Raw genomic sequence first — 15,839 nt, forward strand, 5'->3', positions numbered from 1 at the left:
TGTTTATAATATGTGTTTAATGTGTTTTTAATATGTGATTAATTTGTGTTTAATGTGTTTAATGTGTTTGTGTGTTTACTGTGTTTAATGTATTTTTACTGTTTAATGTGTGTTTAATGTGTTTAATGTGTTTTTACTCTGTTTAATGTGTGTTTAATGTGTGTGTTTGTGCATTTACTGTGTGTTTAATGTGTTTATAATGTGTGTTTAATGTGTGTTTAATGTGTTTGTGTGTTTAATGTGCGTTTACTGTGTGTTTAATGTGTTTATAATGTGTGTTTAATGTGTTTAATATGTGTTTACTGTGTTTAATGTGTGTTTACTGTGTTTACTGTGTGTTTACTGTGTTTACTGTGTTTAATGTGTGTTTACTGTGTTTACTGTGTGTTTACTGTGTTTAATGTGTGTTTACTGTTTAATTTATGTTTAATGTGTGTTTGATGGCTTTAATGCATGTTTAATGTGTGTAATATGTGTTTACTCTGTGTTTAATGTGCTTAAAATGTGTGTAATCTGTGTTTAATGTTTGTTGACTGTGTTTAATGTGTTGAATGCGTGTTTACTGTGTTTACTGTGTGTTTGTTTTATGTGTGTTTAATGCGTGTTTAATGCATGTTTACTGTGTGTTTACTCTGTGTTTAATGTGTGTTTACTCTGTGTTTAATGTGTGTTTAATGTGTGTTTTGAATCAGTCAAACTTTACAGATCACTTCACAGAAACTCCAGCACCACCTAGTGTTTTGGAGGTGTAACTGCAGAGCGTCAGACACAGAGTTATAAATGCTCACATCAATGTCAATAATAAATGTCAACATCAGTTAAACTGTGTGCAGCCTGATCAAACACCAGCAGAGAGTTTAAAACACTGCAGTGTGAGAAAACACATGCACACACAAGCAAATGAAGAAACACGTTCACTTGTTTGAAACGATACCAGAGTTCTGTTTAGTGTCCAGATTTCAGGATATATATTATTTCAAGTGTTCACAGCTGAACAGTGTTGGATTGTTACTCATTATTACAGTTACTGCTGGACCCTGCAGCTGACAGCAGTGTTAGACTGTGAGCAGCCATGATGAGTCCAGCGTCTCACTGAGTCACTGAAGAACCGGGAGGAAAACAGAAGGTTTCCATCGTAACGACTGTCGATGACTTGCTGTTGGGTCGATGCTGATTTCTCATGCACACACAGACTGATGATGGTGGCGAAAAAGCGATAGCCATCTGGGTATTTCTCTGTGTCCTCGGTCCTCATTCATCTCCTCCGTCTCTTCTTCCTTTCTTCTTTCTGTCTTAGTGGCTCCAGACAGCAAAGAGAGAGAGAGAGAGAGCAGACACAGCTGAAGATAAGAGGAAAGAGAAATATAAAGAGCCTGAGGACAGTCGTGACTGAGACCCCATGACGAAAGGAGCCATTTTCTGATGCCAGACTCTGAACCTTAATTCAGGGTGAAAAGTTGATTGTGTCTCCGGCGTGAGGAGAGATGGGGAGGAGGAAAAGGAACGGAGCGCTGAAGGTGTGGCTGATCTTTCCTTTTTTTTATAATTATGATTTGGACAGAACAAAATATATGGAAAATGTAATTTCCTCTGCTGTTTGATTATAAGTGTGTGTGTATGTGTGTGTGTGTGTGTGTGTGTGTGTGTTTTGTCATATCATCGTCCTCAAACGTTTAGTGTCAGCAGCGAGCGATTACAGTGAATGATGGCCAGGCGAGGAGGTGTGGACATTTGTTTCTGTTCAGTTTGGCTGTTGAAGGTAATCGTCTGTAATTTTATACGTGCGAACTGGAAAATTCATAACCAGCGTTAACTAACGGACCGGCCAGCGTGTTCAAACTGAAACCACAATTCCATCAACAGCAGCTCCAAACCCTGCTCCAATGAAACACTCACCACTAATATGAGACCTCAGAGAGGTGCAGTATGGGTAACTGCAGGAATCATATCTGGATGATGGCGGGGACGTTTTGAGGCCTGGTTGTGGTCGACTGGATTTGTATTAAAAACGGTGGAAATGACTTGCAGCTGGTCTGGAAGCTCAGTAATGACATGATGGAGCTGCAGAGTGCACGCCGTCGTGCACAGGAATGAAACCACAGCGTGAAGGTTAGAGGCTAATCAAGTGTCAGAATCATGTCACAGCCCAAAGAAACCATTACCTCTGATTCTACGGTTTCTTTTATAAGTACACGATGCTGAACTGTGACGCCTGCGGCCGCTCCTGCTTCACTAAAAGTCAAACACTGATAACCTTCAATAAAAGCTCATTTTACCATCGAGACATAAGTTATAATCATGACATCAGATCCAAACACCTGCTGAGTGCTGCTGAATCACTTTAACTGCTGATGAGACTCAGATGTTCTGATAATCGCTCCGTCCACGTGCACATAAACACAGAATAAAAACAACTGTTTAAAAAGACAAAAACTCTGCAGCACATTTACAAACTCTGCGACAACAGCGGCTCACTCAGTCCGTTTCCATGACGACAGAGAAAATAGATTTATAAAACTGGACTTTTAAAATCCCTGTAAACATGTCAGTGTGAGTGAAATGGTCCTGCAGTGAATGTGTCACAGTGGGACTAACACACCCAGATCATGTGACTCCTGCATGTATACAGTCAATCAGACCCAAACTGGCCGAGGCGCTCTGAGCATGCTCCACAGTTTCCGCCCCGGGCTTTGACCCGGAAGTCCAATAGCATTAAATGTGTAAGAGAAGAAGAAGCCGGTAACAACATGGAGAAATCTACATCCAGAGCCGTGACTTTTTGGACGGACCAAATGTACAGAGCTGTAAAGTTGTCCACCATGGTAGCAGTTAGCTGCTAGCTAACCGTAGCTAACTTGTTTGTCCATTGTTTGGTCTGTGACGTAATAGGTCAACAGGAAAAAGGTCCAATACTAACAAGCTGAAAGGGGGCATATCTCCACCTATCGTAGAGGAGTCGCACATACTTGGCTCAATAAATGGATTCCCCTCCCGTGCTTGTATACTGGGACAAGGACAGTAGGCCAGTTAGATGTCCTCGTCCGGCTGGAACATGGAGACGTCCTGAGCGCACTGTGACAACATTCTGCAGTCAGCTCATGTCTGAAGGGTTCATGTTGGTTCCAAAGGTATTATTTCAGAAGTGTTTGGTGGAAACGCGGCGACAGAGACAGACAACCATTCACACTCACATTCACACTCGCAGACAACAAAGAGTCACCAGTCGACCTGCATGTCTCTGGACTGATGCCGTATTTTGAAAACAGCATTAAAACTAGAAAGGTTCTTATGTTTACATGTGTACTGACACTGTGAAGAAGATCAGTCCACCCATCACTAGACTTGTTCCCACAGTGACTCAGCTCTGTAACAATGTTGATTCATGTTTTTTCCATTGACACGTTGGCTCATCTCCTGTGCAGGTACATAAAGTTCCTTTAACTGGTAGAATAAATTAGAGTCTTTGATGACGAGTCTTCACAGAGTAAAAAGATGTGAGATCCCACTTAGCTTTAAAGCTGATGGGTGTAAATAATGATTGGGTAAATGAAATATGCAGTCACAGTGGTGGTACTGTTAATGAGCTCGCTGTAATCTACGCTGCCCTGATGGTAACCGTAGGGAGGCAGAGTGGGGGAGGACTGGCTGTCAAAGAGCCGTGCAGTGCGCTGCTTCCACTGTGCCCCCAATACAGGCCTGATGAAGTGGCTCCATCCATCTTGTTGGCTCCCAGTAAAGAACAGACTCATTTGGCCACTGAGCTGATGACAGATGGGAGCAGCCGCAAGCTTTTCTCTGCAAAAGGCCGGGACCCCTGGCTCTCAGAGCTGCAGACTGAACTCAGTGTCGGAGGGGGCAGCGACACCGAGCCATGAGACGCTACAGATACACACAGAGAGGATGATGTCATCTGGCGTGCTCTGCTCCTCTCTGATTGTTTCTGTTCTGCTGCTGATGCTCAACGTTCAGACTCACACGTCTCTGATGTTACGAGCAGATAAAATGAATGTGGTCATCTGTTGGAATCAAACACCTCATTACACTTCATGTGTCCTGGGTGGATCAGATCACTGTCTGATCTCTAAAAAGCCGCATGGAAATTCATCCTCGATGGGACTGAAACCTGATCGATCGCTCTTCAATGGAACGATGCATCCATGTGGCTATAAATGTCTCCGTCCCTCCAAGACACCAACACTTGGAACTACGTCAGTGAGCAGATTGTGGAGACTCTCTGGGTCTGTCCCTGAGATAATGGCAGCTAACGTTACACTGAAATGTTCTTTGTTGTCACCTGAGACAGGAAGAAAAGCAACACATAACATACAGACGGCACATCAAGCTGTTTATCTGAAGACGTGTTCTCAGAACTTCGCAGTACAAAGAGTTGATTCTGGTGACACAAGTCTAAGAAAATTTTGCAAGAACTTCCCCTCACAGTTGAGACTAGACCCTGGTAAAGATGAAGTTATTCACAAAGCATCTCAGCCCTTAAGAGGTGAAACTGTGAGGAGAAGAGACGAGGACTTTAAAAAGTCCAGTGCCTAAGATTTAAAGAGATTTAGTGGCATCTATCAGTGAGGATTACATCATCCAGCTGAAACTTCTCCTGGTTAGAATTCACTCAGTGTTCATTGTTGAGCAGCTGAATTATCCACAGAGGTCTCTTCCTCTCAGAAACAAACACACCAGCTGATTTACACCAGAAAAACTCTGAGGAAAGACGTTTCACGTTAAAAAAAAAAAAAATCTGTGTTTTCCCTGTGGGGCTCGTCGCAGAGGAGCTGCTAACTACAGTGGCTGACGTGAAAACACTGTCACTGTTTCAGTGTCTACCTATCACTATCCTCATTCACATCTTAAGAAGCCACAAATTATATTCAGCCACAAAATAAGTCTGAAAAGCTGCAAATCAGATCAGAAGCACAGACAGTTGTTGACTAGAGATGATACGCCATCTCATGGTGGTTACTTCCTGTGAAAGGGCAGCTTTTAAGAACATTGCAGAACAAAGCCCTGACAGTAGTTGTTTGTTTTCACGTCTCAACGGCAGTTTTTGGTCTTCGAATCTTTGGACTACTTGTTTGTGTCACCAGCTGTTCCCGTCCCTACTTATGATGCTCCTGTCAGCTAGTAACCGGCTGCGTTTGATAAGAAAAGTTGACCGGCGAGAGGTGAGTTAAATCGACCCTTTTACTGTTAGTATACAGTATGATGTTTGTTGGTGGGCGGAGCTTAGCTGGAGGCAAAACAGTTCTCCACAGACATTAGCTAGCGCTAGCTAACAAGTTGTGTTGTCTTGTTTTAGACGATGGAGGAAGATGATGTGAAATTGGGAGTGCTGTCTGAATGTAGCGTTGGGTTATCCAGAGCAGCGCACTCTCAGAGTGGCAGAGCGCACTCTGGACACTCTGTCTGTGGAGACGGAGCAGCAGAGCGCCGAGCGGAGTGAATGTGTGATTAACTTAACCGTTGGTTCATTCATGTAGAAATATAACGCTGCGTTTCTTCCACCAACAGGGCTCTCATTTTAGTGTAGAGCGTCAGACTGAATTTACCAACGCACCATGTCAGGTCACTCACTCTCCGGGACCGCCAGTGTTACTTGAATAAGTAAACACTGACCAACGGGACCAGACTGGCCGACCCGTATGCTCTCACTCAGTGGATGGATGATGTCACAGGAAGCCAATCTTACAAAGGAGGACCACACTTGTTTGTTTTGCTATGGAAGCTAACGTTAGCTAATGTGCTAAAAAGTTAGCGTTGCAGAGAAATCCAATCTTCCTCTTAATCCCTCCCCAGTTTCTGATGAGGTGGACATGATAACCCTTAATACACATAACCTTATTCATCCCTACAACAGGAAATACTTTTTCCCTAACCTGATATGAAGTGTGCGCTGCACATGTGAGCATTTTTGATGATGGCCTCCGTCCAGTCCTTTGGTCTTATCACATTTAACCATAGTTGTCTTTGTTTTTGTTGACGGGCAGTGGCGGCTGGTTTTGAGCCATGACTCCTTCTATTCTGGCTCCCAATAACACAACAAGACAAACACATTTTAACACTCCTATGGAGCCTACATTTCCAGGAAAAACACAATCGTCAGCAACACACAGTGAATCTTGGGATTGGTTGGGCCGTGAAGGATTCAACCTCCAGATTCATAGAAAGAAGTCTTCATTTCTTGGCCACATCTGAAGAAGTGTTCAAAATGGGACGGGCGTGGCTGCACCGCTGTGACGCACTCAGTCTTCAAACGCAGCCTTGGAAGGCATCAGCCTCTTCACTGATACACAGCTTGTATCTAAACTCAGAGTTTGTTTGCTCCGTCTCTCATGTTTGATATGAACAGAGTGCTGCTGTGAATGTTAATGCCTGCTTTATTAAATTGGATTTCTCCAGCAGCAGCCATATTTTGTCTCAACAACAGTCTTATGACCACTGAATGATCATATGAGAGACAGGCCGGAGCAATAAATATAACAGAGAGCTATAATTAAGAGGGGAGATGGGAGAGGAGGTGAGCAGATGTGTTTCAGCCCACAGGTGGAAGATCGACAGTGACTCTGCTGTAATGAGTGCAGCACCAAGGTCATTCTGCTGCTGCAGGTAACAAGGAGCTGATACAGGAACTACACAAACTCTTCAATACGAGAACACTTCTGGTAAATCTGGATCTACGAGCGGACTCATTCACAGAAGGTGGTGATGGAAATAAATAGAGCTCACATGGTTAACAGGCCGAGCAGAGGACAGACAATAGTTACAAAGATATTTCAGTCTGGACTGAAGCAGTGAAGGGACTGATGCTGCCATCTGAAGAGCCACGGTTAGCATGGTTAGAAAAATCCATAAATCTGCCCACTGCTCTATAAACATCAGCAGTTTACAAAATGATAAATGAGCTTAAGAAACTTACAAACACATCAAATCTTAACGATCACAGTCATTCACACCAATTAACCTGCATGTCTTTGGACTGTGGGAGGAAGCTGGAGCACCTGGAGGAAACCCACGCTGACACGGGGACAACATGTCAGAGCACCTGGAGGAAACCCACGCTGACACAGGGAGAACATGTCAGAGCACCTGGAGGAAACCCACGCTGACACAGGGAGAACATGTCAGAGCACCTGGAGGAAACCCACGCTGACACGGGGACAACATGTCAGAGCACCTGGAGGAAACCCACGCTGACACAGGGAGAACATGTTGGACCCATCTACCACCCCTCCCACCTGCCCTACTCGGACTTCAGCCGCCTCAACTTACATTGTTGTCCTGCCATGTTTCCCCCAACGCTGCTGAGCACTTGTAAACAATAATGGCGACCAGCCGTGTATCATGCGGTCGTTAAAGTTCGTCTTTTTTTCATCTGCGTCTGACGCCAGAAGTCACTGACCAAGCGCTGGATTTCAACTTCTTCGGAGTGAGACCTGGTTGCATCCCCAGTGTGAAGGGATCACCCTGTCTGTCGCTGATGTATGTGTGTAGATGAAGAGGTGGTGCAGGAGGTAGTGTGGGAGGAGGTGGTGCAGGAGGTAGTGTAGGAGGAGGTGGTGCAGGAGGTAGTGTGGGAGGAGGTGGTGCAGGAGGTAGTGTGGGAGGAGGTGGTGCAGGAGGTAGTGTGGGAGGAGGTGGTGCAGGAGGAGGAGGTGGTGCAGGAGGTAGTGTGGGAGGAGGTGGTGCAGGAGGTAGTGTGGGAGGAGGTGGTGCAGGAGGTAGTGTGGGAGGAGTGCGTCATGGGAGTGTCTGAGGATGTTAAAGCAGAGGGTCATTGAGCAGAGAGAGTCCACAGAGCTTCGGTCCTGATCAATAAAAGAGGCCCGTCGGCTGATGCATGGCGTTGTTTGGACTCAACCTTCTGATGTTTCATGCTACATTTAGTGACGGTGGAGCAGCTCAGTGTGAGTTATGAACACTGTGCCGGTGTCTCCTCCCTGCTACATTACCCTTAATGTGGCAGCAAAAAAGTGAGCGAAGCTCTAATTAAAAAAACAAGGATAGCTAATGGCGCCGTCTCATATCCGACACATTCATTGCCGTCACAAACTTCATCTGCGTAATTACACCCCTCAGTTCCACAACACTGAGAGTGTGGCACTAATTGCTTTCTGTGTAATTGCGTTACCTTTCTCTGGGTGTCTTTCTCTCACCAGAAGAGATAATGAAAGGTTAGTGCTGACCATCTGCAGAATCAGAATCTGCACACTGCTCTGACTAAACAGGGACACGTATGTTACCACCGAACACGACTAAACAGCTGGAAGAACGTTGGAGGACTGCGGATGAAGAGCTGTCGATGAATAATAGGTTTTAAATGCAGCGAGCCGCAGGGTGCATCACACCGAGCATCATTTTTTACTCCTGAAATTACATTAGAGCTCTGAGTCGATATGAAGCACTTGATGAATGCCATCATATACACACACACACACACACACACGATTCCACGTATACATCCAATAATGAGCTGTAATCCATCTTATGATGAATATTGATCATTTACATTCATTTGTGGCTCATCTAGAAAATATGTAAATGTATGACAGGATGGAGGATCAGCTGTTCTGAACCTGCTGAAGAGCTGCTCCTCCTCCTCAACACTCAACGTTTACCATCTCTAAGTCAGTAGTCAGAGCAGTTTAATGAACCTGTGTCACATTTTGTCTTTAAGAAATTTCAGGCTCCAGGCTTCAGTTTCTCGCCTGTTCCTGGTTTCCAGACGGTCTCAGGATGCAGCCGGTGTCTTTTTCCTCTTTCTCGTCCATAAAGCAAACCCTGAGGTCTGACTGAACTTTTCAAATGTCTCATATTCACACAGAATTGAGGAAGTCACATTCACACTGTGTCACAGTCTGATCTGACTGCTGATGATGTGCAGCCGGGCTGTTAGCGCTGTAATAAAACTGATTGAGGTGCTGGCTTCAGAGACAGAGGTCAGAAACGTTGGAGCTGATCTGAAATGAACGCGTCCAAAAACCTCCCAGAAACTGACGCATATTCATTCATTATTAAAAAGAAGAAAGAAAGACTCCAGTCTCACAGGGACCAGAGGACGGGCCGACCCGCTCCAGAGTATATGAAATTATAAAGATAAAATTGTACCCAGAGTGAAGTGGTCAGGAGTCAGCACCTCCCAGACTGAGGCCATGGTTCTCTGACCCCTCCGGATTAGGAGAGAGTTAATGTCCCAAGAGAAGGAGGTCAAGTATCTCAAGGTCTTGTCCACAAATGAGGGTAGAATGGAGCACGAGATGGACAGGTGGTTTGGTGCGATGTCTGCCAGAAGGCAAAGCTTTCTACTTCCTGGTCCATCTGTGTCCCAACCCTCACCTATGGTCATGAGCTCTGGGTAGTGACTGAAAGAATGAGGTCACAGATACAAGCGTCTGAAATGAGTTTCCTCTGTAGGGTGTCTGGGCTCAGCCTTAGAGATAGAGGGAGGAGTCAGACATCTGGAGGGAGCTCGGAGTAGAGCCGCTGCTCCTTCATGTTGAGGTGGTTCAACATCTGATCAGGATCCTCCTGGTCCAGCTGGTAGGAGGCCCCGGGGCAGACCCAGAACACACTGGAGGGATTATAGATCTCATCTGGTCTGGGAACACCTCGGGGTCCTCCAGGAGGAGCTGGAGAGCATCGGTGGGGAGAGGACGGTCCAGAGGACTTTGTCCCCACAACTCGGCCATGCATAAGACAATGATGGATGGACAGACGGAGGGAGGGACAGATGGATAGACAGAAACTAAACCAGTCAAAATAGACTCTAAATACAGAACAATGATGCAAGACAAGAAGGAGTAGCTGTTAAAAGTAAAGTGAGAGTCTGAGACCTCTAAAGACTCAACGTCTAACTTGGGCCCCAGTTTTTTTTTGTTTGTTTTTTTCCAAATTGTTGCATGTTAAAAAATAAATACGACCTCACGTTGTGTCGATCACATTTACACACCGACTCTGAAACTTTCTTCCAAACAGGTTTGACTGTCTGAGTTTGTCTGCGTCCGTCAAAAGTCTTCACAGAGTTGTTGGACCGAGACACAGTGAAGAAAATGGCGTTTTCCACAGGACACGTGTCCATGACAACAGAGAGAGGGACGGAGTGGAAGTGGAAAGGGGGGCAGTCTGACTGGAAGCAATGTCCTTCCTTAAATCTTATGGAGAGAGAGAATCGTTGGCAGATCCAGAGATGTACGACGCCAATGATGATGCTTAGAGCAGAGTCAGTTTAACATCTGCTCAGTGATGGTCTCATAACTCAGGCAGCAGCAGAGACGTCGGCAGAGAGCAGGGACAGTCGGGGAGGAAACTCCACAGGAGAGAAACAACGAGACTAATTTCCATAACAAATATAACAATAAAATGTGTTGGATTCAGTGTGCGACGTTTCTGTTTGTACTGATTTTTATCACATGAAAGATTAAAATGATGAAAACAAAAATACAGACTGGGTGTGAAAAGGACTTAAATTAACTCCTAATGATTAACTGTGCCCTAAACAGTCACACAACTTATGGACAAACTCTCACACACTATCCAACTTGCAAAACAATAAATTTATAGTGACATTCAGTAATTAGACTTTCATCAGGCAAACAGATTTGTGACCAAGAGAAGAGGGATGGCTGTGAGTCTGCAATCAACCACAAGGTCTGATGAAGGTCTAGTTACCATGACATCACCATAAAAGTATTATTTTTGCAAGTTAAACAGTGTGCAGGAGACTAAAAGAGCAGCAGGTAGCAGTTAGCAGCTAACTCAAACACTGGGGTCCAGGAGCTCCTTACCCTCGGAGCAGAGGACGAGATCAGCCGCCATATAACAGGGACGCTAAATGATTGTTACTGACATGTGATGTCATTGTTATTGTTTATAAAGAGCTGCTGACATGTATGTTATATGTCACACTAGAGGCTGACGCTGTTGTGTTACATGTCACGCCTCTTTTGACTCTGCAATCACATCACTCTGTCTGACATCACACACTGGAGCCACATGATGCCGCCGTCATTTGGTTCTGTGTAAACATGTGAAGGTGGTGTAAAGACGGGAGCTGAGGAGGAGGGCGTGGCTGAACACACTGAAGCATATATTGTCCATTAAGATCTGACCCTGCAGTGCACTGCAGGATAATTGTGTCTTGTGTTCCTATGGAGGGATACTGATACTGCTGTGCGTTATTAAAAGACTGATATATATGATATTTGTGAGTGCTGACATTTGGATTTATTTAGTTTGGGACATATAAAGTTCTCTGAGTTGAAGAACCATCTGATGTGAACCTTGGGGAAGCACAGCATCATTATCGTTGCATTCAGGGAACAACTGCAGCACAGCGGCTCCAGAGAGCAGCTCATTATGAAGGAAGGTACCAGGTACGACTAATGACTGCTTCACTAACACCTCATATATCTGTTATTTTATGATTCATTATTTCATCTATAGCATGAAAGAAGGTGATGTATGCCCATCACTGAGCCCCAGGGGGTGTTTCTAATTGTTTATTATGTCTGACCAATTAAGTGATTTAATTACTGAGTTATTGTTTCAGCAGCAGAACCAGCCAATGACAACTACTGTCTGCAAACACAAGGGCGGGGGGGGCTGAGACACTGCTGCTGTGTCACAGTCAGGTCACTGAAGGTCAGCTCATCAACTGTTAAACTTTTACACCCCTGATTCCAAAAAGTTTGGACGCTGAGTAAAAACCAGATGTAATTACTTGTAAATTGTGTTTGACCTTTATTAAACTGAATACAGTCCAAAGATGAGGTGGAGGTGCATCATGGGTAACTTCCTGTCTGTGATGGGTGGAGGTGCATCATGGGTAACTTCCTGTCTGTGATAGGTGGAGGTGCATCATGGGTAACTTCCTGTCTGTGATGGATGGAGGTGCGTCATGGGTAACTTCCTGTCTGTGATGGATGGAGGTGCATCATGGAAAACTTCCTGTCTGTGATGGGTGGAGGTGCATCATGGGTAACTTCCTGTCTGTGATGGGTGGAGGTGCATCATGGGTAACTTCCTGTCTGTGATGGGTGGAAGTGCATCATGGGTAACTTCCCGTCTGTGATGGGTGGAGGTGCATCATGGGTAACTTCCTGTCTGTGATGGATGGAGGTGCATCATGGGTAACTTCCTGTCTGTGAAGTATGCAGGTGCATCATGGGTAACTTCCTGTCTGTGATGGTTGGAGGTGCATCATGGATAACTTCCTGTCTGTGATGGGTGGAGGTGCATCATGGGTAACTTCCTGTCTGTGATGGATGGAGGTGCATCATGGGTAACTTCCTGTCTGTGATGGGTGGAGGTGCATCATGGGTAACTTCCTGTCTGTGATGGGTGGAGGTGCATCATGGGTAACTTCCCGTCTGTGATGAGTGGAGGTGCGTCATGGGTAACTTCCTGTCTGTGATGGGTGGAGGTGCATCATGGGTAACTTCCTGTCTGTGATGGGTGGAGGTGCATCATGGGTAACTTCCTGTCTGTGATGGATGGAGGTGCATCATGGGTAACTTCCTGTCTGTGACGGATGGAGAGGTGCATCATGGGTAACTTCCTGTCTGTGATGGGTGGAGGTGCATCATGGGTAACTTCCTGTCTGTGATGGATGGAGGTGCATCATGGGTAACTTCCTGTCTGTGATGGATGGAGGTGCATCATGGGTAACTTCCTGTCTGTGATGGATGGAGGTGCATCATGGGTAACTTCCTGTCTGTGATGGGTGGAGGTGCATCATGGGTAACTTCCTGTCTGTGATGGGTGGAGGTGCATCATGGGTAACTTCCTGTCTGTGATGGGTGGAGGTGCATCATCACAGCGTGTCTCCGTAGTGACAGAGTGCAGGTACCAGACTGACCTGCCTGCAGTCCACACCTGTCTCCCACTGAACATGTGTGAACTGAACATGTGTGGGACATGATGAAGCGTCGACCCCGGAGAGGTGCATCATGGGACTGCTGAGACACTGAAGTTGGATAAACTTCAACAGTTCGTGTCCTCAGTTCCCGAACACCGACTGAGTGTTGGTCAAAGAAAAGCTGATGATGTCACACACCCAACTTTGTCACAACCTGCTGCAGAGTATATAAACACTATATATAAATAAAGTTTATCAGTCTGAAGATTAAATATCTCGTCTTTGGTCTGTTTTTGACTGAATTAGGTCAGACAGGATTTACAGCTCATCGCATCCTGTTACATTTTACACAGCATCAGACTGTTCTGGAGTCAGGGCTGTACGTCAGGACAGATGAGAAGTCGTATATTCCCACAGCTGATGAGGACAGTGTGACACAGCTGAAAGCTCCAGAACAGAACAGAACTCAACGGTTCAGGAGGCGAAAACGTTATGTCTCAAACGTCTGTGTGAGGCGGAGAGGAAAGAAGGAATAAAAGCAGGATAAGTGGGAATATTCAACTGTTTTTCTTCTTCATGTGAAGAGTAAGAGTTGCTCTGGTCATGGAAATGGATTAGTCTCATTTTCATCCTCTTTAAGATTAAGAGTTGTGAAGTTAATGAGAGTATAGCACTTCAAAGTTTAAAGATGTTAGTGGCTGTTTCATAAGAAGGAGTGTCAGTGTGTTGCATCCTGACACCCGGCGTAGAAAGAATAAGCCGACACATCGTTAAAAGGAGCAGGATTTAAACTCTTTTGGCCAAATTCAGTGTTTGGATTAAAACTAATAAATAAAGTTCGACTAACAGCTTCTTCTTCTTCTTCTTCTTCTTCTTTTTCTGCAGGATACATCTTCCTCTCTTCTTCCACACCGTGTGTGTGTGTGTGTGTGTGTGTGTGACTAATAATCCTCTGTTGAACATTACTCTGGTGTTTTGGCATCGACTGCTGTCTAAACAAAAGTTCCCGCTGAGCCCAGAGCATCATGGGCCTAAGAAGTGGTTGTGACTTTGGACCTCCTGCAGCTCATGAACGTAAACTCTCACATCTGTCATAACAGCAGCTGTCAGCTCTGACAGTGTGTGTGTTCACGTCTGCAGACGGAGCTGAAGCAGCACACGTCTTCATCAGATGAGTCAAAAGCGCTGCTGCGTCACCGCCGCCTCGTTCCTGGATCTGTATACGCCGCAGTGTTTGGTCCCGTCCTGTAACCTGAGGAGGTGTGTTTCATATGACTGTATTCATGTGCACTTTACTTTACTGAGACCCCGGAGGTCAGTTTGTTTGTTTGTTTAGCTTTCCATAGGCTGACGCCCAGTAACCAAGAGCTGTGGAGCAGCGTGCTCGGAATAAGATAATATATTCAAATATATTTCTCTCTTTTGTACTGATGATCTGAATGTGTCAATAAATTTGTGGCTAGTTTCCTTTTAGAAATGAGGTCGTTCAGAGGGTCTGAGAGTCTCTACAACTCACAAGAAAGTCGTCGACATTGAGCAGAGCTAACGTTAGTGAATAATGCTAAAGATGCTAAAGGGGGTTTAAAAGTTGAACAGCTCACTCATCGAGGCGACCTGGGTGGAGACAGGAGGGTAGCAGTTTCCATAGCAACGCTGTTGGGTAGGGACGGTGAGCAGCACTACAGGCTAACGTTAGCTCCCACCAGACCTGGTTGGTGTGCAGTGCAGTAAACTGAGAACACACAAAACTAACCTGAAAATCGACATGTGTAACCGCTCAAAAATATTCTACTGAGACTAAAGACACTTTCTGTGCCAACTTTCAAGAGCCTGAAGGCAGGTTGCATCTGCGGTTGCTAAGCAACCTTAACAACCATCGTATCAGAGCCTGTTTACCTGAGATCCTGCTCACAGAGCTGAACTTCTTGATTATAAGTGTGTCGGCCTGTTGTCTGTGGGACAGATGTGACGCTCTGACAGCTCTGCACTAACATGATCAAATTCTCCTCCATATTTATCACACACTGATATTTACTGAAGAAGGAAAGATATCTGTCAGCTGTGATTGGTTGGTCCTCGTCACATGACACGTGGTCCACGCTGCTGCGTTCCAAAAGTTGAACTCTGTTGATCTCAGAGCGCAACCATGATGTCGTTGCTCTAGCGTTTGATTGTGCCTGATGTGCTTTCACATTTAAAACAACAGATCTGAGGGCGCCATAAACATGGCACGTGCACAGCCTCTTGTACAGCTGACTTTCTGTAGAGTTCACCTTCAACAGATGGACTCAACAGTTTTGTTTCTGAACTTGTGTTAAACTCACACAGACCTGAACATGTGGCACCTTCCCAGCTCCGGCTGCTGATATTAAGACTGTGGCTCCACACGGAGACTCACTGCAGTCACACTTTAAAGGTTAGAGCTCATTTATGACAATGCTCCGTGCAGCTCGTTGCTGGTTTAATGTACCTCAGCGTTCTCTCCCACACACCACTAAGCTCCCAATGGCCAGCCAGAGCCGCATTTTCCTGAAGGTCGCACAATGTGAATATAAATAGTTACTCAGTCGAGACATTACGGCAACATTCTCAGAGTCCGTCCACCGACAACATTTGTTTCAGGAAGTACAGAGTGACCACACGGGTGTGTTAACGCGCCGCTCCATGCTCGGTAAAATGAACATCATGTCTCATATCCATCTTTTCACGCGCCACTAAACTGCAATTCACATCTTGATTTACAGCTTCACAGTAAAAATGGTGCAGGTAGGCAGAGGTGTCTGCCATCTTTCATAAAAGTAATTTGTGCAAAGCAGAAAGAAGCAGTAGGGTTGAACACACTAAATAATGAGGCCGGAGGCAAATGGTGCCTCTGTGAATAAAACCCCAGCAGCTGGGAGCAGTGAATAAAAAACACTATCTATCACTGAATATGCACATCTACAAGTTTCCACAGGAAAAATGTGCAACTGAGATT

The sequence above is a fragment of the Epinephelus fuscoguttatus genome, linkage group LG8 (genome assembly GCF_011397635.1).
Source record: "Epinephelus fuscoguttatus linkage group LG8, E.fuscoguttatus.final_Chr_v1".
NCBI classification, from domain to species: Eukaryota; Metazoa; Chordata; class Actinopteri; order Perciformes; family Serranidae; genus Epinephelus; species Epinephelus fuscoguttatus.